Source organism: Vulpes lagopus, chromosome 5, assembly GCF_018345385.1.
Source record: "Vulpes lagopus strain Blue_001 chromosome 5, ASM1834538v1, whole genome shotgun sequence".
In the NCBI taxonomy this organism is placed as follows: domain Eukaryota; kingdom Metazoa; phylum Chordata; class Mammalia; order Carnivora; family Canidae; genus Vulpes; species Vulpes lagopus.
Window position 1 is genome coordinate 72,817,823 of NC_054828.1, and position 26,861 is coordinate 72,844,683.

Consider the following 26,861-nt stretch of genomic DNA (forward strand, 5'->3'; position numbering starts at 1 on the left):
CCCCCCACCCATCTCCCCTCCAGCAACTCCCAATTGTTTCCTATAGTTTAGACTCCCATGGCTTTTCTCCCTCTCTGATGACTTCCCCCTCAATCTTCCTTCCCTTCCCCTATGATCCTCTGTGCTGTTTTCTATATTCCACATATGAATGAAACCATATAATTGTCTTTCTTTAATTGACTTATTGCATTCAGCATAATACCCTCCAGTTCCATCCACATCAATGCAAATGGTAAATATTCATCTTTTCTGACAGCTGAGTATATATACATATATATATATATATATATATATATGTATATATATACATATATATATTCCCACATATTCTACCTCTTTTTTTTAAGTTTTTAAGTTTTTATTTATTTATTCACAAGAGACACAGAGAGAGAGATAGAGGCAGAGACACAGGCAGAGGGAGAAGCAGGCTCCATGCAGGGAGCCCGTTGTGGGACTCAATCCCGGGTCTCCAGGATCCCGCCCCGGGCGGAAGGCGGCACTAAACCGCTGAGCCACCTGGGCTGCCCTACCTCTTTTTTAAAAAGATTTTATTTATTCATTCATGAGAGACACAGAGAGAGAAAGGCAGAGGGAGAAGCAGGCTCCATGCAGAGAGCCCGACATGGGACTCAATCTCGGGACTCCAAGATCACGCCCTGAGCCAAAGGCAGATGCTCAACCACGGAGCCACCCAGGCATCCCCACATATTCCACTTCTAAGATGAAAGAGAAGATAGAGTGAAGCATCAGATGTGGTCTAAAAGGAAAAAGGTTAGAAACTGGGTGCCCACATGTGGAAACCCTGTGAACAGTTGAAATTTCTTTGATGCAATCACATTGGGAAAAGAAGCATCATAGGTTAATGTATAGCTAGAGATTTCCCCTCTTCCACCATCTGTGTGCCAGCATCCTATAGATAAAGTATCTCTGTGCCAAAGAGCACCAAGTAATATCAATGCATTCCTCACAGAATGACTGTACTGTTATGGAGGAGAACAGGGCACCAAGGAGGAATTCTGAGTGGCTAAATTAGGAGAAACAAAGACAAAAGTCTTTTTCCTCCAAACTTCCTAGGTAAAGAAACCTTTGGATGTGGGTAATTGGAGGTCAGTTTGTACCAGACACACCACATGCACTGATTGCTTTGTTGGAATGTAAGTCCTGGTTATAGGAATTTTGTTTTGTTTTGTTTTTTAGGAATTTTGTTAACCAGAAAGGATCTCCTAATAAAATGCTATAAGCTGAATGCAATCTCTGTTGGGCATTCTATGTGATCAAAGCTGAGTAAGAGAAAGGATTAAAACTGAGACAACTCTGGATTCAACTGAAAATAAATCAAGCCAGCAAGCAGAGGGTAGATCCCTCTCTGACAATAAACAACTTGGCATTATTAAAACGCCACTCACCGGGCAGCGGGGGTGGCTCAGTGGTTTAGCACCACCTTCAGCCCAGGTTGTGATCTTGTAGATCCAGGATCGAGTCCCACATCAGGCTTCTTGCATGGAGCCTGCTTCTCCCTCTGCCCGTGACTCTGCCTCTCCCTCTCTCTCTTGCTCTGTGTCTCCCATGAATAAATAAATAAAATCTTTAAAAAAAATAAAAATAAAAGGCCACTAACCTGAATTCTGAAATCCACTTTAAGCAACATCTTACCTAAACTTTGGTAAGCATGGTAAGTGAAGGTGAGTGAAGCTCTACCTATAGGCACATAGAGTTACCATAGAAGTTTACAAGTATTCTCTTTGTTTTATAAAGCCATCTATCACAAGGAAGTATGGAATTTGCAAAGGAAATGTGTCCATTTTTATTTCTTTATTTTTTAAATTTATTTTTTATTGGAGTTCAATTTGCCAACATATAGCATAACACCCAGTGCTCATGCCATCAAGTGGACATTTTTAAAAGGTTATTTAGAACTCTTAAGAAGTCTCTTCTATTGCTGATTTTCTCATTTCTTCATGAGGTACATTGACAAAAAAAAACCTGTGTCCTCCTGTCTGCCATAAAGTATAGCAATTAGAAAGAAAATGAAGTGGAGAGTCACCCGATGGTTCCAAATGGCTTAGATTTGTCTCTGGCTTTACCACCTTTCTTTAGAATTAAAGCTTTAAGAGTTAACTGGTTATAAGTCCTTCATTAGAACATAGATATGAAGGGTAGAAGAAGCAATTTCCCATAGTACAGCTGTTAGAAAAGAGGAAATAGAGAAAGAGAGAGAGACTGAAATATGTAAATGAGATGGGTCTGCTTGGGCTGAAAAAAAAAGAAAAACAGGATCTAGGGACCTCAAGAATTCAGATACCAGTGTAAGCAAATTACTGCCAGCTTAAAGTCGTTACTTCCAAGATTCTACTAGGGCTGGAAATGAAAAAACTGAGTTCTACTCTACTGCCATTATTTGATGTAATACAAAACAATCAACATTTGGGTTATTCATTCCACTGTGGATTAAAAGAAGAAAACTAAAATTTATTGAATGCCTAATTGCTATGTTTCCAGACACTTTCCCTACAACAATCTTGCACATAAAAAATTATCCATACCATGTCTATGTCTTCCTCTGTGAGATTTCTCTTCATGTCTTTTGCCCATTTCATGATTGGATTGTTTCTTTGCTGTTGAGTTTAATAAGTTCTTTATAGATATTGGATATTAGCCCTTTATCTGATATGTCATTTGCAAATATCTTCTCCCATTCTGTAGGTTGTCTTTTAGTTATGCTGACTGTTTCTTTGCTATGCAAAAGCTTCTTATCTTGATGAAGACCCAATAGTTCATTTTTGCTTTTGTTTCTTTTGCCTTTGTGGATGTATCTTGCAAGAAGTTACTGTGGCCGAGTTCAAAAAGGGTGTTGCCTGTGTTCTCCTCTAGGATTTTGATGGAATCTTGTCTCACATTTAGATATTTCATCCATTTTGACTATATCATACTTATAGGATCTATCCAACAAGAGGACTTAACAATCATCAATATTTATGCCCCGAATGTGGGAGCTACCAAGTATATCAATCAAATAATAACCAAAATGAAGACATACTTAGATAATAATATACTTATACTTGGTGACTTGAATGTAGCATGTTTTACAATCGACAGGTCTTCTAAGCATATCTCCAAAGAAACAAGAGCTTTAAATGATACACTGGACCAGATGGATTTCACAGATATTTACAGAACTTTACATCCAAACACAACTGAATACACATTCTTCTCAAGTGCACATGGAACTTTCTCCAGAATAGACCACATACTGGGTCATAAATCAGGTCTTAACCGATACCAAAATATTGGGATCGTCCCCCTGCATATTTTCAGACCACAATGCGTTGAAATTAGAATAACAAGAAGTTTGGAAGGATTTCAAACACGTGGAGGATAAGGACCATCGTGCTATCCTGCTAAAAGATGAGTCAACCAGGAAATTAGGGAAGAATTAAAAAGATTCATGGAAACTAATGAGAATGAAGATATAACTGTTCAAAATCTTTGGGATGCAGCAAAAGCAGTCCTGAGGGGGAAATACATCGCAATACAAGTATCCATCCAAAAACCGGAAAGAACTCAAATACAAAAGCTAACCTTGCACCTAAAGGAGCTGGAGAAAAAACAGCAAATAGACCCTACACCCAGAAGAAGAAGAGAGTTCATAAAGATTCGAGCCATGTCTATGTATTCCTCTGTGAGATTTCTCTTCATGTCTTTTGCCCATTTCATGATTGGATTGTTTATTTCTTTGGTGTTGAGTTTAAAAAGTTTTTTAGAGATCTTGGAAACTAGCCCTTAACTGATACGTCATTTGCAAATATCTTCTCCCATTCTGTAGGTTGTCTTTTAGTTTTGTTGACTGTATCCTTTGCTGTGCAAAAGCTCCTTATCTTGATGAATAGTTCTTTTTTTGCAGTTTTTGGATTTTTAAAATATGAACATCTTCTCAATACCTCACTAAGCAGTATCTTTCTTTTTTTAAAGAGGACTTTAATAAGACCATTAAAGCATCTTCTTCCTCAAATTCTTAAAATGAATTTTATCAGCTCTGATATTGTTGAATTGCTCCTCTGACTGGGTGTCTTAAAAACCAATCAACCAATAAACAAATCACACCTCATTCAAATTAATTTATTCCAGGTAGCACTAAAAAAATGCATAGATAGGGATTGCATTAAACGTGTAAATTGCCCTGGGTAACATTGACATTTTCACAATATTAATTTTTCCAATCCATGAGCATGGAATATTTTTCCATCTTTTGTGTCTTCCTCCATTTCTTTCAGAAGTGTTCTGTAGTTTTTAGGGTATAGATCCTTTACCTCTTTGGTTAGGTTTATTCCTAGGTATCTTATGCTTTTGGGTGCAATTCTAAATGGGATTGACTCCCTAATTTCTCTTTCTTCAGTCTCATTGTTAGTGTATAGAAATGCCACTGACTTCTGGAATATTACTCAGCCTTTAGAAATGACAAATACCCACCATTTGCTTTGATGTGGATGGAATTGGAGTGTATTATGCTGAGTGAAATAAGTCAGTCAGAGAAGGACAAACATTATATGGTCTCATTCATTTGGGGAATATAAAAAATACTGAAAGGGAATAAACGGGAAAGGAGAAAAATGAGTGGGAAATATCAGGGAGGGAGACAGAACATGAAAGACTACTAACTCTGGGAAACTAACTAGGGGTAGTGGAAGGGGAGGTGGGCAGGGGCTGGGGATGATGGGCACTGAGGGGGGCACTTGATGGGATGAGCACTGGGTGTTATTCTATATGTTGGCAAATAGAACACCAATAAAAATATATTTATTTAAAAATATAGAGATATATTTTATTTAGGTTTACACTGAAAAAACCAAGAAAGTGAATTCAAAGATGAAAGTAATGGTTATGTACAAAGAAAAATGCATTAGAACCTGTAATTGTATCCAATTGGTGCAATTCCAGGGGCTGGAGGAGGGTTATGTCACCTCCGAAAGCACACACATAAACTCTAGATTTGAGTATTTGGATTACTAGGGGGATGAGAGCCTTTCCTTTCCAGTAACATTATTGTCTAGTTCCTATTGTTCTTTTCTTCCAAATCCTTGTCCCACTGCACCTAACATCTTTCCTGACAAGTTTCATCAGACTCAGCCACCCCAGCCTGTGGGAAAAATGGTTGTGCCCCACCTATGTGTGACAAAATACATTTCCACAGCTCTCCCTCAACAAGTAATCTGAGAACATGGGATAGGCTAATCTGCAATCCCTCTCTGATTAGTTTGATGAGAGAATCCAGATGATCCAGATAATGTGGGTGTTGTCAATGCAACATCAGGGTCATTCATTCACTCATTCATTCATTGGAAAGTAGTTAATAACTACTTACAGATACTCTACTTGGTACTAAAGTTATAAATATGAGAAAGACACTGTCCCTGTCCTTTAGGGGTTTACATGTTCATCAGGGAGACTAATATATGAGAAAGCAACGGATATGAATGTCATGGAAAGTGCTGTAATACACATGACCAAGAGACTGTGTGTGCAGTGAAGTGATTAGCTGGCTGATTAAAAGTGAAGGATTCAAATAATTCTTAAGAATAGAAATGGCCAGGAGTGATCCAGGGTTGCTTGGGAAGACTACTCTAGGCATATATAAATATGAAGTATGTGCGAAGCAGAGGACATGGCGAACCAGGTTATCAAGTGCAAGGCTGCAGTTGCCTGGGAGGCAGGAAAGCCTCTCTCTAAAGAAGAGGTAGAGGTGGCACCCCCAAAGGCTCATGAAGTGCTAATTAAGATTATGGCCACTGCAGTTTGCCACACCGATGCCTACACCCTGAGTGGGGCTGATCCTGAAAGGAGTTTTCCAGTGATCCTAGGACATGAAGGTGCTGGAATTGTGGAAAGTGTTGGCGAAGGAGTTACTAAGCTGAAGGCAGGTGACACTGTCATCCCACTTTACATCCCACAGTGTGGAGAATGCAAATTTTGTCTAAATCCTAAAACAAACCTTTGCCAGAAGATAAGAGTTACATAGGGGAAAGGATTAATACCAGATGGTACTAGCAGATTCATTTGCAAAGGAAAGACAATTTTACATTATATGGGAACCAGCACATTTTCTGAATATACAGTTGTGGCTGATATCTCTGTTGCTAAAATTGATCCTTTAGAAACTTTGGATAAAGTCTGCCTTCTCAGTTGTGGCATTTCAACGGTTACGGTGCTGCTCTGAACACTGCTAAGGTGGAGCCTGGCTCTACTTGTGCCGTCTTTGGCCTAGGAGGAGTTGGATTGGTGACTATCATGGGCTGTAAGGTGGCTGGTGCATCCCGGATCATTGGTGTGGACATCAATAAAGATAAATTCTCAAGGGCCAAGGTGTTTGGAGCCTCTGAATGTATTAACCCCCAGGACTTCAGTAAACCCATCCAGGAAGTGCTCATTGAAATGACTGATGGGGGAGTGGACTATTCCTTTGAGTGTATTGGTAACGTGAAAGTCATAAGAGCAGCGCTAGAGGCCTGCCACAAAGGCTGGGGTGTCAGCGTCATAGCTGAGTAGCTGCTTCAGGTGAAGAAATCGCCACTCGTCCATTTCAGCTGGTAACAGGGCGCGTATGGAAAGGCACTGCTTTTGGAGGATGGAAGAGTGTGGAAAGTGTCCCAAAGTTGGTGTCTGAATATATGTCCAGAAAGATAAAAGTTGATGAATTTGTGACTCACAGTCTGTCTTTTGACCAAATTAATGAAGCCTTTGACCTATTGCATGCAAGAAAGAGCATTCGAACTGTTGTAAAGCTTTAAATTCAACAAAGAAAACATGTCCATCCTTGTACTGAAGTCTTCTGGTTCACCTGGAACAGCCAGACAAGCAGGGAGATGCTCTTCTAAGTTCACAGTCTCTTAGACCTTTTCTACTACTACTTTTAGAGTAACCTTCTCTAGGGAATAATATTTTTTGTATAATTCATAAATCTCTAATCAAGGACAAGGCTAATACAGTCATAAATCTGTTTTCTGGACTCTCCTTCACATGAATAATTGCCAAAACACTAAGGAATATTCTAACATAATAAAAGTAATTTCTGCATAAAAATAATATGATGTATGTGTAAGGTTTTAAAGTAAGAAAGACCATGGTCAGCTCAGGCAATCTGAAAATAATTCCACATAGGTAACACACAGGTTGTAAATGGTAGCATGGCAAGAATTATGCCAGAAGGATAGACAGAGGCTGAATCAAAACAAACCTTATATGCCTTGCAAGGCAATGAATTATCAAAATCACATGATCATATATTCATTTTGGAAAGATTTTTTTTGTGGCAATGGAGAAACACTGGAAGCATGAGGACCAGTTTGGAAACTATTATAGTAATTCAGGTAAAAGATGACAGAGGTTGCCTGGGGTCCATAAGAGAGGCTGGATACAGAACATATTTCTGAAAAGATTTGGGTCTAGATGTTATACAGTGATTGAATGAGACAAAGGTGTCTACATGTCTGGCTTGAGTTACCAAGTAGAGATAACAAGTATAGGAAGTGAAATGAGAGAGGGAGAGAGAGAGACTTTGATGAAAGAGTAAACACCTGCACCCCTATGTTTATAGCAGCAATGTCCACGATAGCCAAACTGTGGAAGGAGCCTCGGTGTCCATCGAAAGATGAATGGATAAAGAAGATGTGGTTTATGTATACAATGGAATATTCCTCAGCCATTAGAAACGACAAATACCCACCATTTGCTGCAACGTGGATGGAACTGGAGGGTATTATGCTGAGTGAAATAAGTCAATTGGAGAAGGACAAACATTACATGTTCTCATTCATTTGGGGAATATAAATAATAGTGAAGGGGAATATTAGGGAAGGGAGAAGAAATGGGTAGGAAATGTCAGAAGGGGAGACAGAACATGAGAGACTCCTAACTCTGGGAAATGAACTAGGGGTGGTGGAAGGGGAGGAGGGCGGGGGGTGGGGGTGAATGAGTGACGGCCACTGAGGGGGGCACTTGACGGGATGAGCACTGGGTGTTATTCTGTATGTTGGCAAATTGAACACCAATAAAAAATAAATTTTATTACTAAAAAAATGAAAAAAAAGAAAGAGTAAACTTGATTGGTATTAAATTTAGGTCAGGTCACTGGTCACATATAGAAACCAGAAGTTCAAAATTGACTAGCAGGTGTACTGGTATGTGCATTTGGCCTGCACACCAACCACCGGTTCAAACTGTTGAAAATATATATTAGTTAAAAATTTTTAGGAATCAGGAGGTGATAACCCAAATACAGTACCTGGATTTCTGTTTTCTTTCAAGCCCAATATCCCTAAACCCTGGGTCAGCCAGATCCGAATAGTTGTCATCTCATTCTGGACTGGACACATGAGAGTCAGTTCATGAGAGTGCCCATCATTGTTGAGTGTCTCCCTGCCCTGAAGCTGGTTTCATTCACTTAGATCCCTGGATAGACTTTTTTTTTGGTTTATTACTTTAATAGCAAAGATCCGAAAAATATCAGGTCCCACAGAAGAGCAGAACCTGACCCTAGGGCCGCAAGGCATCTCCACTCTACAGGGATCTGGGCTGGGCCAGGCAAGACTGAAGGCAGGAAAGGGAGTAAGAGACCAGGCCCACCGGAGAAGCCCTGCTAGGGTTGGCAGACTGGCAGGGGAGATAAGGTAATGTAAGGACCAGGAAGGAAATGCCTATTCAGGTATTGTTGAGTGTCCAGAGCAGATCCAGAAGGCTTAAGGAAATAAATATCCAAACTCCTCAACTTCTACATGTATTCTTTCCTTAAAGTTTTCTAAGAACACATGCTGCACTTAAAACAAGCCCTTCAATAAATGGTGCTGGGAAAATTGGGCATCCACATGCAGAATAATGAAACTAGACCACTCTCTTGCACCATAGACAAAGATAAACTCAAAATGGATGAAAGATCTAAATGTGAGACAAGATTCCATCAAAATCCTAGAGGAGAACACAGGCAACACCCTTTTTGAACTCAGCCACAGTAACTTCTTGCAAGATACATCCACGAAGGCAAAAGAAACAAAAGCAAAAATGGACTATTGGGACTTCATCAAGATAAGGAGCTTTTGCACAGCAAAGGATACAGTCAACAAAACTAAAAGACAACCTACAGAATGGGAGAAGACATTTGCAAATGACGTATCAGATAAAGGGCTAGTATCCAAGATCTCTAAAGAACTTATTAAACTCAACAGCAAAGAAACAAACAATCCAATCATGAAATGGGCAAAAGACATGAACAGAAATCTCACAGAGGAAGACATAGACACGGCCAACTAGCACATGAGAAAATGCTCCGCATCACTTGCCATCAGGGAAATACAAATCAAAACCACAATGAGATACCACCTCACACCAGTGAGAATGGGGAAAATTAACACGGCAGGAAACAACAAATGTTGGAGAGGATGTGGAGAAAGGGGAACCCTCTTGCACTGTTGGTGGAATGTGAACTTGTGCAGCCACTCTGGAAAACTGTGTGGAGTTTCCTCAAAGAGTTAAAAATAGACCTGCCCTACGACCCAGCAATTGCACTGCTGGGGATTTACCCCAAGATACAGATGCAGTGAAACTCCGGGACACCTGCACCCCGATGTTTATAGCAGCAATGTCCACAATAGCCAAACTGTGGAAGGAGCCTCGGTGTCCATGGAAAGATGAATGGATAAAGAAGATGTGGTTTATGTATACAATGGAATATTACTCAGCCATTAGAAATGACAAATACCCACCATTTGCTTAGACGTGGATGTAACTGGAGGGTATTATGCTGAGTGAAACACGTCAACTGGAGAAGGACAAACATTATATGGTCTCATTCATTTGGGGAATATAAAAAATAGTAAAAGGGAATAAAGGGGAAAGGAGAAAAATAAGTGGGAAATATCAGAAAGGGAGACAGAACATGAAAGACTCCTAACTCTGGGAAACGAACTAGGGGTGGTGGAAGGGGAGGGGGGCGGGGGGTGGAGGTGACTGGGTGGCAGGCACTGAGGTGGGCACTTGACAGGATGAGCACTGGGTATTATTCTGTATGTTGACAAATTGAACACCAATAAAAAATAAATTTATTTTAAAAAAGGATAGGAATTTCAAAACATCAAAAAAAAAAAAAATAAAAAGAAAAAAAATAAAGCAAGTCCTTCTTCCAGTTAAACAAAGAAATTACCCAACCCAAAACTTAACATGGTGCATTGCCCAAGGTTGGGCAGCCCTCTCCAAACAAGGAGATCACTTGAAATATTGGTCATACAGACACCCCCTTTAATGACTGATCAAGGCTTTTCTCTGTTTTGTACGCATTTCTGTTAAGAATAAAGCATGACATTAAAATGGGGGTATTTGAGCTTCTATTGAGATACTCTGAATTTATATATAATTTAGAATAGAATAGAAAATATGGTAAAATATTTAATTTCTTCACAATGATCTGGAGGAAGAGTCCTCAGAGGACAAAGCAAAAAATCATCAGTATGACATTCTGTATGCTAAAAACATTTTTTCAAGTATTTAAATATATGAAATTCTTGCTAATGATTCTCATTACTCATTCTTGGGATGTGTTATTTGCTCAAAAGAAAAGCAACTTTGAACAGCAAGAACAGTAAAAATTATTGATGAAGCTTTTAAATTTAACTAGACTGTATTTTAGGACTACCAAAATGTTCACAGAAGTAGCATCCATGAAAATACTTCTTAAATATGAAATATGGGCAAGAGAGAGAAAACAGAGTCAAAAATCTGAGAGATTTTTGAATGTAGAAAAAAAATAGATATATTTAAAAAATAACTCCTAACAAAGTAAAAATAATATCCACCAAAAATGAGAAAGAGGAGTGAGAGAGAGAAAAAGTATAAGTGTAGTAATCTCTTCATTTCTCATAGAGAGAACCAATTAATATTATCAAAATTTGGAAAATCTAGGGACACCTGGGAGGCTCAGTTAGTTAAGAAACCAACTCTTGATTTCTGCTCAGGTTATGATCTCAGGGTTATGAAACTGGAGCTCCACATGGAGCCTGCTTAAGATTCCCTCTCTCCTTCTGTTTCTCCCCTCCTCTCTAAAAAAAAAAAGTTTGTTTGGAAAATTATATTTAAAAAAGCATTTATTAATAGTGAAAGGGAATAAAGGGGAAAGGAGAAAAAATAAGTGGGAAATATCAGAAAGGGAGACAGAACATGGAAGACTCCTAACTCTGGGAAACGAACTAGGGGTGGTAGAAGGGGAGGAGGGCAGGAGGTAGGGGTGACTGGGTGGCGGGCACTGAGGTGGGCATTTGACAGGATGAGCACTGGGTGTTATTCTGTATGTTGGCAAATTGAACAACAATAAAAAATAAATTATTATTAAAAAAAACTTTTCCTCAACAGTTAGTGCTCTTATGTCCAAATTAAAAATTATTTGACTAGTACAAAATCATATTATATTCTCTCATGTTTCAATTTTCAATCTATCTGGGACCAATTTTGTGTATTGTGTGAGATGAAGGTCAGATTTCCTTTTTACTCATGTCCAATTGACCTGTTAATGGAAAAGACCATTCTTTCCATATTACACTGAAATTTCACCTTTGTCACAAATCAGTCTGTTCCTAGATTCTTATTTTAGTCCATTGGTCTTTTGTCTATGTCAATGCCAGTGTTATTCTGCATTAATTACTATAACTTATAATAAATGTGCTTTCTGATAAAAAAGCATGTATTGTAATCCCAATATTGTTCATGCCCTTGTCCTCTTATCCTTACAGATCTTACAGACAGTATGTCAAATAAACTTGCTTTATTTTCACTTCAGAAAAATTTATTACAAGTCAAATATGAATAAAACTTGATACTATCTAAAGCTGTAAAATTTTGTTTTTAATTTTTTTCCTTTTTTTATAAATTTATTTTTTATTGGTGTTCAATTTGCCAACATATAGAATAACACCCAATGCTCATCCCATCAAGTGCCCACCTCAGTGCCCATCACCCAGTCACCCCCATCCCCTGCCCACCTCCCTTTCCACCACCCCTAGTTCATTTCCCAGAGTTAGGAGTCTTTCATGTTCTGTTTCCCTTTCTGATATTTCCCACTCATTTTTCCTCCTTTCCCCTTTATTACCTTTCACTATTTTTTATATTCCCAAATGAATGAGACCATACAATGTTTGTCCTTCTCTGATTGACTTATTTTTATTTAAAATTATACAAATAATAAGAGATGCTATAAAATGAATTTTGCCTAACTCTCTGTCCAACTATATACCTACAAAGAAAGATGTCTGAAACACATTTCCCAAAAGTTAACACTGATTCTTTTCATATGATGGAATTGGTGGTGATTTTGTTGCTGTTTTCTTTTATAATTTTCTGTATTGCTTATTTTGTAGATGATATGTATGCATTCTTTTAAATAAAAAATCCATTAAAAATAAAATATAAAGGTGGCTGCCTCTGTTCTCTTCTAGGATTTTGATGGATTCTTGTCTCACATTTAGATCTTTGAACCATTTTGAGTTTATCTTTGTGTATGGTGTAAGAAAATGGTCCATTTTCATTCTTCTACATGTGGCTGTCCAATTTTTCAAACATTTATTAAAGAGATTGTCCTTCCACAGTTTGGCTATTGTGGCCATTGCTGATAGAAACATCGGGGTGCAGGTGTCCCGACGTTTCATTGCATCTGAATCTTTGGGGTAAATCCCCAACAGTGCAATTGCTGGGTCGTAGGGCAGGTCTATTTTTAACTCTTTGAGGAACCTGGAGGGTATTATGCTGAGTGAAATAAGTCAATCGGAGAAGGACAGTGTATGTTCTCATTCATTTGGGGAATATGAATAATAGTGAAAGGGAATATAAAGGAAGGGAAAAGAAATGTTGGGAAATATCAGGAAGGGAGACAGAACATAAAGACTCCTAACTCGGGGAAACGAACTAGGGGTGGTGGAAGGGGAGGAGGGCGGGTGTTGGAGGGGAATGGGTGACGGGCACTGAGGTGGACACTTGATGGGATGAGCACTGGGTGTTTTTCTGTATGTTGGTAAATTGAACACCAATAAAAATTAATTAAAAAAAAATAAAGAGATTGTCCTTTTTCCAGTGGATAGTCTTTCCTGCTTTGTCAAAGATTATTTGACCATAGAGTTGAGGGTCCATTCTGGCTGGATTCTTATGTATTTGTTTTTTATGCCATTTCTAAGCTGTCTTGATGATCACAGCTTGAAGTCCAGCATTGTGATGCCCCCAGCTTTGTTTGTTTTCCTTTTCTTTTTCTTTTCTTTTTAATAATAAATGTATCTTTTATTGGTGTTCAATTTGCCAACATATAGAATAACACCCAGTGCTCATCCCGTCAAGTGCTCCCCTCAGTGCCCGTCACCCATTCACCCCCAACCCCCGCCCTCCTCCCCTTCCACCACCCCTAGTTCGTTTCCCAGAGTTAGGAGTCTTCATGTTCTGTCTCCCTTTCTGATATTTCCTACCCATTTCTTCTCCCTTCCCTTCTATTCCCTTTCCCTATTATTTATATTCCCCAAATGAATGAGACCATATAATTTTTGTCCTTCTCTGATTGACTTATTTCACTTGGCATAATACCCTCCAGTTCCATCCACGTTGAAGCAAATGGTGGGTACTTGTCATTTCTAATGGCTGAGTAATATTCCTCTGGCTAGTTGAGGTCTTTTCTGGTTCCATACAAATTTTAGGACTATTTGTTCCAAGTCTGTGAAGAAAGTCCATGGCATTTTGATAGGAATTTCATTGAATGTATAGATTGCTCTGGGTAGCATAGGCATATTCACAATATTTATTCTTCCAATCCATAAACATGGAATGTTTTTCCATTTATTTGTGTCTTCCTCAATTTCTTTCACAAGTGTTCTTTATTTTTTAGAGCACAAGTTCTTGATTTTTTTGGTTCGGTTTATTCCTAGGTATCTTATGACTTTTGGTGCAATTCTAAAATGGGATTGATTTCTCAATCTTTCTTCAGTTTCGTTGTTAGTGTATAGATATGCAACTGATTTCTGTGCATTAATTTTGTATCCTGCCACATTGCTGAATTGCTGTATGAGCTCTAGCAATTTTGAGATGGAGTCTTTTAGGTTCTCCACATGTCATCTGCTCACCTGCAGCAACTTCTTGCAAGACACCTCTCTAAAGACAAAGGGAAAAAAAGCAAAAATGAACTATTGGGACCTCATCGAGATAAAAAGCTTCTGCACAGCAAAGGGAACTATCAACAAACTAAAAGACAACTACAGAATGGGAGAAGATGTTTGCAAATGATACATCAGAATAAAGGCAACCTACAGAATGGGAGAAAATGTTTGCAAATGACATATCAGACTAGTATCCAAGATCTATAAAGAACTTATCAAACTCAACACCAAAAAACAAAGAACCCAGTCAACAAATGGGCAGGAGACATGAAGAGCTGTTTCTTCAAAGAAGACATACACATGTCCAACAAGCACATGAGAAAATGCTCCACATCACTTGCCATCAGGGAAATACAAATCAAAACCACAATGAGATACCACCTCACACCAGTGAGAATGGTGAAGATTAACAAGACAGGAAACAAAAAATACTGGTGAGGATGTGGAGAAAGGGAACCCTCTTGCACTGTTGGTCGGAATGCAAGCTGGTGCAGCCACTCCGGAAAACAGTGTGGAGGTTCCTTAAGAAGTTAAACATAGAGCTACCATATGACCCAGTAATTCCGCTATTGGGTATTTACTCCAAAGATACAGATGTAGTGAAATGACAGGACACCTGCACCCCAATGTTTATAGCAGCAATGTACACAATTGCAAGACTGTGGAAGGAGCCATGATGTCCTTTGACAGATGAATGGATAAAGAAGATGTGTTCTAAAAACTAAAAGACAACCTACAGAATGGGAGAAGACATTTGCAAATGACGTATCAGATAAAGGGCTAGTATCCAAGATCTCTAAAGAACTTATTAGACTCAACAGCAAAGAAACAAACAATCCAATCATGAAATGGGCAAAAGACATGAACAGAAATCTCACAGAGGAAGACATAGACACGGCCAACTAGCACATGAGAAAATGCTCCGCATCACTTGCCATCAGGGAAATACAAATCAAAACCACAATGAGATACCACCTCACACCAGTGAGAATGGGGAAAATTAACACGGCAGGAAACAACAAATGTTGGAGAGGATGTGGAGAAAGGGGAACCCTCTTGCACTGTTGGTGGAATGTGAACTTGTGCAGCCACTCTGGAAAACTGTGTGGAGTTTCCTCAAAGAGTTAAAAATAGACCTGCCCTACGACCCAGCAATTGCACTGCTGGGGATTTACCCCAAGATACAGATGCAGTGAAACTCCGGGACACCTGCACCCCGATGTTTATAGCAGCAATGTCCACAATAGCCAAACTGTGGAAGGAGCCTCGGTGTCCATGGAAAGATGAATGGATAAAGAAGATGTGGTTTATGTATACAATGGAATATTACTCAGCCATTAGAAATGACAAATACCCACCATTTGCTTAGACGTGGATGTAACTGGAGGGTATTATGCTGAGTGAAACACGTCAACTGGAGAAGGACAAACATTATATGGTCTCATTCATTTGGGGAATATAAAAAATAGTAAAAGGGAATAAAGGGGAAAGGAGAAAAATAAGTGGGAAATATCAGAAAGGGAGACAGAACATGAAAGACTCCTAACTCTGGGAAACGAACTAGGGGTGGTGGAAGGGGAGGGGGGCGGGGGGTGGAGGTGACTGGGTGGCAGGCACTGAGGTGGGCACTTGACAGGATGAGCACTGGGTATTATTCTGTATGTTGACAAATTGAACACCAATAAAAAATAAATTTATTTTAAAAAAGGATAGGAATTTCAAAACATCAAAAAAAAAAAATAAAAAGAAAAAAAATAAAGCAAGTCCTTCTTCCAGTTAAACAAAGAAATTACCCAACCCAAAACTTAACATGGTGCATTGCCCAAGGTTGGGCAGCCCTCTCCAAACAAGGAGATCACTTGAAATATTGGTCATACAGACACCCCCTTTAATGACTGATCAAGGCTTTTCTCTGTTTTGTACGCATTTCTGTTAAGAATAAAGCATGACATTAAAATGGGGGTATTTGAGCTTCTATTGAGATACTCTGAATTTATATATAATTTAGAATAGAATAGAAAATATGGTAAAATATTTAATTTCTTCACAATGATCTGGAGGAAGAGTCCTCAGAGGACAAAGCAAAAAATCATCAGTATGACATTCTGTATGCTAAAAACATTTTTTCAAGTATTTAAATATATGAAATTCTTGCTAATGATTCTCATTACTCATTCTTGGGATGTGTTATTTGCTCAAAAGAAAAGCAACTTTGAACAGCAAGAACAGTAAAAATTATTGATGAAGCTTTTAAATTTAACTAGACTGTATTTTAGGACTACCAAAATGTTCACAGAAGTAGCATCCATGAAAATACTTCTTAAATATGAAATATGGGCAAGAGAGAGAAAACAGAGTCAAAAATCTGAGAGATTTTTGAATGTAGAAAAAAAATAGATATATTTAAAAAATAACTCCTAACAAAGTAAAAATAATATCCACCAAAAATGAGAAAGAGGAGTGAGAGAGAGAAAAAGTATAAGTGTAGTAATCTCTTCATTTCTCATAGAGAGAACCAATTAATATTATCAAAATTTGGAAAATCTAGGGACACCTGGGAGGCTCAGTTAGTTAAGAAACCAACTCTTGATTTCTGCTCAGGTTATGATCTCAGGGTTATGAAACTGGAGCTCCACATGGAGCCTGCTTAAGATTCCCTCTCTCCTTCTGTTTCTCCCCTCCTCTCTAAAAAAAAAAAGTTTGTTTGGAAAATTATATTTAAAAAAGCATTTATTAATAGTGAAAGGGAATAAAGGGGAAAGGAGAAAAAATAAGTGGGAAATATCAGAAAGGGAGACAGAACATGGAAGACTCCTAACTCTGGGAAACGAACTAGGGGTGGTAGAAGGGGAGGAGGGCAGGAGGTAGGGGTGACTGGGTGGCGGGCACTGAGGTGGGCATTTGACAGGATGAGCACTGGGTGTTATTCTGTATGTTGGCAAATTGAACAACAATAAAAAATAAATTATTATTAAAAAAAACTTTTCCTCAACAGTTAGTGCTCTTATGTCCAAATTAAAAATTATTTGACTAGTACAAAATCATATTATATTCTCTCATGTTTCAATTTTCAATCTATCTGGGACCAATTTTGTGTATTGTGTGAGATGAAGGTCAGATTTCCTTTTTACTCATGTCCAATTGACCTGTTAATGGAAAAGACCATTCTTTCCATATTACACTGAAATTTCACCTTTGTCACAAATCAGTCTGTTCCTAGATTCTTATTTTAGTCCATTGGTCTTTTGTCTATGTCAATGCCAGTGTTATTCTGCATTAATTACTATAACTTATAATAAATGTGCTTTCTGATAAAAAAGCATGTATTGTAATCCCAATATTGTTCATGCCCTTGTCCTCTTATCCTTACAGATCTTACAGACAGTATGTCAAATAAACTTGCTTTATTTTCACTTCAGAAAAATTTATTACAAGTCAAATATGAATAAAACTTGATACTATCTAAAGCTGTAAAATTTTGTTTTTAATTTTTTTCCTTTTTTTATAAATTTATTTTTTATTGGTGTTCAATTTGCCAACATATAGAATAACACCCAATGCTCATCCCATCAAGTGCCCACCTCAGTGCCCATCACCCAGTCACCCCCATCCCCTGCCCACCTCCCTTTCCACCACCCCTAGTTCATTTCCCAGAGTTAGGAGTCTTTCATGTTCTGTTTCCCTTTCTGATATTTCCCACTCATTTTTCCTCCTTTCCCCTTTATTACCTTTCACTATTTTTTATATTCCCAAATGAATGAGACCATACAATGTTTGTCCTTCTCTGATTGACTTATTTTTATTTAAAATTATACAAATAATAAGAGATGCTATAAAATGAATTTTGCCTAACTCTCTGTCCAACTATATACCTACAAAGAAAGATGTCTGAAACACATTTCCCAAAAGTTAACACTGATTCTTTTCATATGATGGAATTGGTGGTGATTTTGTTGCTGTTTTCTTTTATAATTTTCTGTATTGCTTATTTTGTAGATGATATGTATGCATTCTTTTAAATAAAAAATCCATTAAAAATAAAATATAAAGGTGGCTGCCTCTGTTCTCTTCTAGGATTTTGATGGATTCTTGTCTCACATTTAGATCTTTGAACCATTTTGAGTTTATCTTTGTGTATGGTGTAAGAAAATGGTCCATTTTCATTCTTCTACATGTGGCTGTCCAATTTTTCAAACATTTATTAAAGAGATTGTCCTTCCACAGTTTGGCTATTGTGGCCATTGCTGATAGAAACATCGGGGTGCAGGTGTCCCGACGTTTCATTGCATCTGAATCTTTGGGGTAAATCCCCAACAGTGCAATTGCTGGGTCGTAGGGCAGGTCTATTTTTAACTCTTTGAGGAACCTGGAGGGTATTATGCTGAGTGAAATAAGTCAATCGGAGAAGGACAGTGTATGTTCTCATTCATTTGGGGAATATGAATAATAGTGAAAGGGAATATAAAGGAAGGGAAAAGAAATGTTGGGAAATATCAGGAAGGGAGACAGAACATAAAGACTCCTAACTCGGGGAAACGAACTAGGGGTGGTGGAAGGGGAGGAGGGCGGGTGTTGGAGGGGAATGGGTGACGGGCACTGAGGTGGACACTTGATGGGATGAGCACTGGGTGTTTTTCTGTATGTTGGTAAATTGAACACCAATAAAAATTAATTAAAAAAAAATAAAGAGATTGTCCTTTTTCCAGTGGATAGTCTTTCCTGCTTTGTCAAAGATTATTTGACCATAGAGTTGAGGGTCCATTCTGGCTGGATTCTTATGTATTTGTTTTTTATGCCATTTCTAAGCTGTCTTGATGATCACAGCTTGAAGTCCAGCATTGTGATGCCCCCAGCTTTGTTTGTTTTCCTTTTCTTTTTCTTTTCTTTTTAATAATAAATGTATCTTTTATTGGTGTTCAATTTGCCAACATATAGAATAACACCCAGTGCTCATCCCGTCAAGTGCTCCCCTCAGTGCCCGTCACCCATTCACCCCCAACCCCCGCCCTCCTCCCCTTCCACCACCCCTAGTTCGTTTCCCAGAGTTAGGAGTCTTCATGTTCTGTCTCCCTTTCTGATATTTCCTACCCATTTCTTCTCCCTTCCCTTCTATTCCCTTTCCCTATTATTTATATTCCCCAAATGAATGAGACCATATAATTTTTGTCCTTCTCTGATTGACTTATTTCACTTGGCATAATACCCTCCAGTTCCATCCACGTTGAAGCAAATGGTGGGTACTTGTCATTTCTAATGGCTGAGTAATATTCCTCTGGCTAGTTGAGGTCTTTTCTGGTTCCATACAAATTTTAGGACTATTTGTTCCAAGTCTGTGAAGAAAGTCCATGGCATTTTGATAGGAATTTCATTGAATGTATAGATTGCTCTGGGTAGCATAGGCATATTCACAATATTTATTCTTCCAATCCATAAACATGGAATGTTTTTCCATTTATTTGTGTCTTCCTCAATTTCTTTCACAAGTGTTCTTTATTTTTTAGAGCACAAGTTCTTGATTTTTTTGGTTCGGTTTATTCCTAGGTATCTTATGACTTTTGGTGCAATTCTAAAATGGGATTGATTTCTCAATCTTTCTTCAGTTTCGTTGTTAGTGTATAGATATGCAACTGATTTCTGTGCATTAATTTTGTATCCTGCCACATTGCTGAATTGCTGTATGAGCTCTAGCAATTTTGAGATGGAGTCTTTTAGGTTCTCCACATGTCATCTGCTCACCTGCAGCAACTTCTTGCAAGACACCTCTCTAAAGACAAAGGGAAAAAAAGCAAAAATGAACTATTGGGACCTCATCGAGATAAAAAGCTTCTGCACAGCAAAGGGAACTATCAACAAACTAAAAGACAACTACAGAATGGGAGAAGATGTTTGCAAATGATACATCAGAATAAAGGCAACCTACAGAATGGGAGAAAATGTTTGCAAATGACATATCAGACTAGTATCCAAGATCTATAAAGAACTTATCAAACTCAACACCAAAAAACAAAGAACCCAGTCAACAAATGGGCAGGAGACATGAAGAGCTGTTTCTTCAAAGAAGACATACACATGTCCAACAAGCACATGAGAAAATGCTCCACATCACTTGCCATCAGGGAAATACAAATCAAAACCACAATGAGATACCACCTCACACCAGTGAGAATGGTGAAGATTAACAAGACAGGAAACAAAAAATACTGGTGAGGATGTGGAGAAAGGGAACCCTCTTGCACTGTTGGTCGGAATGCAAGCTGGTGCAGCCACTCCGGAAAACAGTGTGGAGGTTCCTTAAGAAGTTAAACATAGAGCTACCATATGACCCAGTAATTCCGCTATTGGGTATTTACTCCAAAGATACAGATGTAGTGAAATGACAGGACACCTGCACCCCAATGTTTATAGCAGCAATGTACACAATTGCAAGACTGTGGAAGGAGCCATGATGTCCTTTGACAGATGAATGGATAAAGAAGATGTGTTCTAAAAACTAAAAGACAACCTACAGAATGGGAGAAGATATTTGCAAATGACGTATCAGATAAAGGACTAGTATCCAAGATCTGTAAAGAACTTATTAGACTCAACAGCAAAGAAACAAATAATCCAATCATGAAATGGGCAAAAGCCATGAACAGAAATCTCACAGAGGAAGACACAGACATGGCCAACAAGCACATGAGAAAATGCTCTGCATCACTGGCCATCAGGGAAATACAAATCAAAACCACAATGAGATACCACTTCACACCAGTGAAAATGGGGAAAATTAACAAGGCAGGAAACCACAAATGTTGGGGAGGATGCGGAGAAAAGGGAACCCTCTTACACTGTTGGTGGGAATGTGAACTGGTGCAGCCACTCCGGAAAACTGTGTGGAGGTTCCTCAAAGAGTTAAAAATAGATCTGCCCTATGACCCAGCAATTGCACTGCTAGGGATTTACCCCAGAGATACAGATGCAATGAAATGCTGGGACACCTGCACCCCGATGTTTCTAGCAGCAATGTCCACAATAGCCAAGCTGTGGAAGGAGCCTCGGTGTCCATGGAAAGATGAATGGATAAAGAAGATGCGGTTTATCTATACAATGGAATATTACTCATCCATTAAAAATTACAAATAACCACGATTTGCTTCGATGTGGATGGAACTGGAGGATATTATGCTGAGTGAAATAAGTCAATCGGAGAGGGACAAACATTATATGGTCCCATTCATTTGGTGAATATAAAAATAGTGAAAGGGAATAAAGGGGAAAGGAGAACAAATGAGTGGGAAATATCAGAAAGGGAGACAGAAAATGAGAGACTCCTAACTCTTGGAAACGAACTAGGGGTGGTAGAAAGGGAGGTGGGCAGGGGGTGGGGGTGACTGGGTGACGGGCACTGAGGGGGGCACTTGATGGGATGAGCGCTGGGTGTTATTCTATATGTCCCCAAATTGAACACCAATAAAAAATAAATTTATAAAAAAAAAGATGTGGTCTATACATCAATGGAATATTACTTAGCCATCAGAAAGGATGAATAACTACCATTGACACTGACATGGGTGGAACTGGAGGGTATTATGCTAAGTGAAGTCAGTCAGTCAGAGGAGACAATTATCATCGCTTCACTCATACGTGGAATATAAGAGTGTGAGGGACTATAAGGGAAGGAGGGGAAACCGATTGAGGAAAAACTAGAGAGGAAGACAAACTATGAGAGATTCAACTCTGGGGAACAAACTGAGGGTTGCTAAAGGGGAGGTAGGTGGGAGGATGTGGTAACTGAGTGACGGGCATTAAGGATGAGCACTGGATGAATACTATGTGTTGGCAAATTGAATTTACATAAATAATTAACTAATTAAATTAAAATAAACCAATAATAAGCCTTAAAAAATAAAATAAGGTGTGCCTGGTGGCTCAGTTGGTTAATATACATAGAAAAAGACTTTGGAGCCAACTAGGAATAAGAGAGAACTGGAAAGCAGAAGGAATTTTTAAATGGTGTTATGGTGGACTCATAATTTAAATTTTTATGTACTTTAAGAGACCCAACAGGGATTAGAATTACTTTTTAATAATTTTTGTTTGGTATACTCTGCTTCTGGAAAACTCTACTATACACTTTTGAAAAAAATGTCCATGAAAAAAAGACAAATAATGTCTTGGTATTAGAATGAAAAGAATTCCGTTTGACTCCATATATGCTCCAAGATCACATTTTATAAACTGCTGCCATAGAAAATTTTAGCAAGTATTCGAAAAGCATAACTCTATTCTTGGTTGCTACATTTTTTTTATTGGAGTTCAATTTGCCGATGTATACTATAACACCAGTGCTCATCCCATCAAGTGCCCCCCTCAGTGTCTATCACCCAGTCACCCCATTCCCCCCACCCACCTCCCCTTCCACTACCCCTTATTTGTTTCCCAGAGTTAGGAGTCTCCCATGTTTGGTCACCCTCTCTGATTTTTCCCACTCATTTTCTCTCCTTTCCCCTATAATCCCTTTCACTATTTTTTATATTCCCTGTATGAGTGAAACCATATAACGATGAACTGGAAAATGAGGAAATTTTAGAAAATGAAGCCAAGCTTTAGGCTAAACTAATATTGATTGAATGCCCATCATTTTCCAGATTCTAGAAAAAGCTAAAATTCTAATTTTATTGGGTTTCAACTGGTTTTCTTATTTTCAGAGCTCATCTTTCACAACTTTTCCAGCCCCAACATTAACTGTTGCACAGTTGATCACAGCTCTTCAAAGAGCTAAAAATCCACAAGCCTACCTTATTTATTGATCTTGGAAATCAAATTCCTTTTTAAAAATATTATCTGTTGGCATATTTTGTGCAGATTGGTTAAAGGCTTTACAGGGATTATTCCATTTATTTGGGTGGGGATTATTCCATTTAATAATCATATTAACTTTGATAATTAGGTATTATTAGTCTTTATAGTTAATGAAACTTAACTGTTTTTGTCTCTGTTTTACGAGTCTGATGACTGGAAAGAGAAAAGAACAGTATGAAAGAGTCTCAATGATTACCTTTAACAGAATTTCACAGCTGAAAAGGTCAATGAAGAGTGTCAGGATCAATGGCTCTACACGTTCTGTCATTTTTGTTGCTTCAGAACCATTTAAGCTGCTCTCTCCTAAATTGCTTCTGAATCTAAAAAATACATATACCTACCTACACACAATTTTTCCTATAATTTCAGGGATTTCATGGACCCTGTTAAGGTCTACTCATATATATTGCCAGGCTAGGGACCCCATGATAACCGCCTTATTTTTCATTTGGGGGAAGTAAATCCCAATCCCATACAACTAATATGTATGAACTATTTAATCAGAACAAAGCTGCAACCCAGTGAAATTTATACTATATTCTGTCCTTTTGGAAATAGAGCCATAGAAATGGATTTATGTAGGTATAGACTGAAGTTAAAAGAAAATTCAACATGAGAGCCCAGCTTTTTAAGTAGTCTCAAAGGTTTTTTCTTATTTTTCATATTTCATAAACATGCAAGCCTGCTGTACATTGAGTCAATTTACTACTATAAATAAAACTCACATCAAAATCATCCTACCCTCTATTAGACATAAGTATAAAAATACTGTGTGAATCATCAGTACATACAATGCATTCTATCAACAAAAAATACTAGAGTAATAGAAACTGTTCTTAAAATTAATTTTAATTATGAAATAATATATAAATACATTTTTCCTTTTTGAAATTACAATATTTCGGGACACCTGGGTGGCTCAGTGGTTGGGCGCCTGCCTTTGGTTCAGGATCGAGTTCCGCATGTTGAGCATTTAAGTTGTTTTGAGTTTTTCAATATTATAAACAATGCTGCAATAAATATCTTACCCTTGTCTCCTTGTCCTCCTCATGTGTTTCCTTAGGGTGGAGTTCTAGAAGTGGAATTACTGGTACATAGGGTGTGTACAATTCAATTTTAAATTTAACAGGTATTGCCAAATTGACCTCTAAAGTAACAATTAATTTACACTCCTATTAGAGGTATACAAAAGTTCCCTTTTCCCAGCACTGGGTCAAAAGTTCATATTATCAACTTTGGAAGTTTTATCAATCTTATAGATAAAAAAATAGAATCTATCATCATTATTTTAATTTGCATTTTCCTGAATATCAGTGTCTTCTCTAAATTTTATTGCCTTGTTGGGTTTTCTTTTTTTTTTTCATTGCCATTACCAAAAATTCTTACGTATAAATAAGGGCAGTAGGTCATCCCAAACATAGGGAAGTACTGAGAATGTTTCCTATTCATGAATCTTGACCATAAATGAACATTTTTTTTAGCCCCTTCATCAATTTTTTCCACTACCCATTCCCAGCTTCCACTTCTGGCAACCACAAATCTGTTCTCTGTTGTCTATGATCTTGGCCTTTTTCATTTTTAGATTCCAATATAAGAGAGATAACAAGGTATTTGTCTTATTTCACTTAGCATAATGCCCTCAAGTTCATCCATGTTGTTAAAATGTCAATATTTCACTCTTTTATTTCTCAAATTTTTATTTAAATTCCAGTTAGTCAATATACAGTGTAATACTAGTTTCAGGTGTAGTGATTCATCACTTACATACAACACCCAGTGCTCATCACAAGTGCCTTCCTTACTACCCATCACCCATTTAACCCATTACCAACCCACCTTCCTCCATCAACTCTCAGTTTTTTCTCTATAGTTAAGACTCTGTTTCATGGTTTGTCTCTCTCTTTTTTGGCCCATGTTCATCTGTTCCTTTTCTTAAATTCAACATATGAGTGAAATATAATGTATTTGTCTTTTTCTGACTTATTTTGCTTAGCATAATACTCTCTAGTTCCATCCATGTTGTAAATGGCAAATTTCATTCTTCTTATGGCTGACTAAAATTCCAACATCTCTTCTCTACCATTTATTCGTCAATGAACACTGGGCACTTTCTATACTTTGGTTATTGTCAATAATACTGCTATAAACATCAGTATGTATGTATCACTGCAAATCAGTATTTTTGTATCCTTTGGCTACATACCTAGTAGTACAATCGCTAGCTAGGTTGTAGGGTAATTCTATTCTTAACTTTTTGAGGAACCTTCATGCTGTTCTCCAGAGTGGCAGAACCTAGTTTGCATTCCCTTCACAGTGTAAGTGGGTTCCCCTTTCTCCAAATCCTTGCCAACACCTGTTGTTTTCTGTGTTATTAATTTTAGCCATTCTGACAGGTATGAGATTTTGATAGCTCATCATAGTTTTGATTTATATTTCCCTGGTGATGAGTGGTGTTGAGCATCTTTTCATGGTGTTAGCCATTTGTATGTCTTCTTTTGAGAAATGTCTATTCATGTCTTCTGTCCGTTTTTAACTGAATTATTAATTAATTGGATGCTAAATTTTACAAGTTCTTTTTTTTACAAGTTCTTTAAACATTTTGGACACTAACCTTTATCATGTATGTCATTTGGAAATATTTTCTCCCATTCCGTAGGCTGCCTTTTAGTTTTGTTATTTCTTTTGCTGTGAAGAAACTTTTTATCTTGATGAAGCCCCAATAGTTTATTTTTGCTTTTGCTTCCCTTGCCCTAGGAGACATTATCTAGTAAGAAGTTACTATGGGCAATATAAAAAAGGTTATAGCCTGTGTTCTCTTGCTGGATTATAATGCTTTCCTGTCTCACATTTAGGTCATTCATCCATTTTGAATTTATTTTTGTGTGTGTATGGTGTAAGAAAGTGGTCCAGTTTCATTCTTCTGCATGTGGCTGTCCTGTTTTCCCAACACCATTTGTTGAAGAGACTGTCTTTTTTCATTGGAGTTCTTTCCTGCTTTGTCAAACATTAGTTATGAGTTCATTTCTGGGTTGTCCATTCTTTTCCATTGATTAATATATCTGTTTTTATCTATTACCATACTGTGTTGATCAGTACAGCTTTTTAACATAGCTTGAAATCTGCAATTGTGATGCTTCCAGCTTTGCTTTTCTTTATCAAGACTGCTTTGATTACCATACAAACTTTGGGGTTGGTATAGCCCTATGAAAAATGCTGGTGGTGTTTTGAAAGAGATTGTACTAAATGTGTAAATGGCTTTGAGTAGTATGGATATTTTAACAATATTTATTCTACCAACCCATGAGCATGGAATGTTTTTCCATTTCTTTGTGTCTTCCTCAGTTTCTTTCATAAGCGTTCTATAGTTTTCAGAGTACAGATCTTTTACCTCTTTGGTTAGGATTATTCCTATGTACCTTACGATTTTGGGTGCAATTGTAAATGGAATTTATTCCTTCATTTTTCATTCTGCTGCTTTGTTATTGATGTATAGAAATGTTAAGAGATTTATGTATGTTGATTTTATGTCCTGTGACTTTATTGAACTCATGTATCAGTTCTTTTGTTGTTGTTTCAAGTTTTTATTTAAATATCAGTTAGTTTCAGGAGTAAAATTTAGTGATTCATCACTTAAATATAACATCCAGTGCTCACCACAAGTCCCCAGCACCCATTTAGTCCATCACCTGTCCACATCCCTTCTAGTAACTCTCAATTTGCACTCTACAGTTAATAGTTTCTTATGGCTTGCTTCCCTCTCTTTTTTTGTTTTCTTCCTTCCCCTATGATCATCTGCTTTGTTTCTTAAATCCCACATATGAATGAAATCATATGGTATTTGTCTTTGACTGACTT

General features: G+C 37.7%; 1 pseudogene; it reads left to right on the forward strand.

Moving 5' to 3' along the window:
• The window catches only part of LOC121492027, a 332,162-nt pseudogene extending 325,380 nt beyond the window's left edge, over window positions 1-6,782 (forward strand).
• Window positions 6,783-26,861: the final 20,079 nt, after the last annotated feature.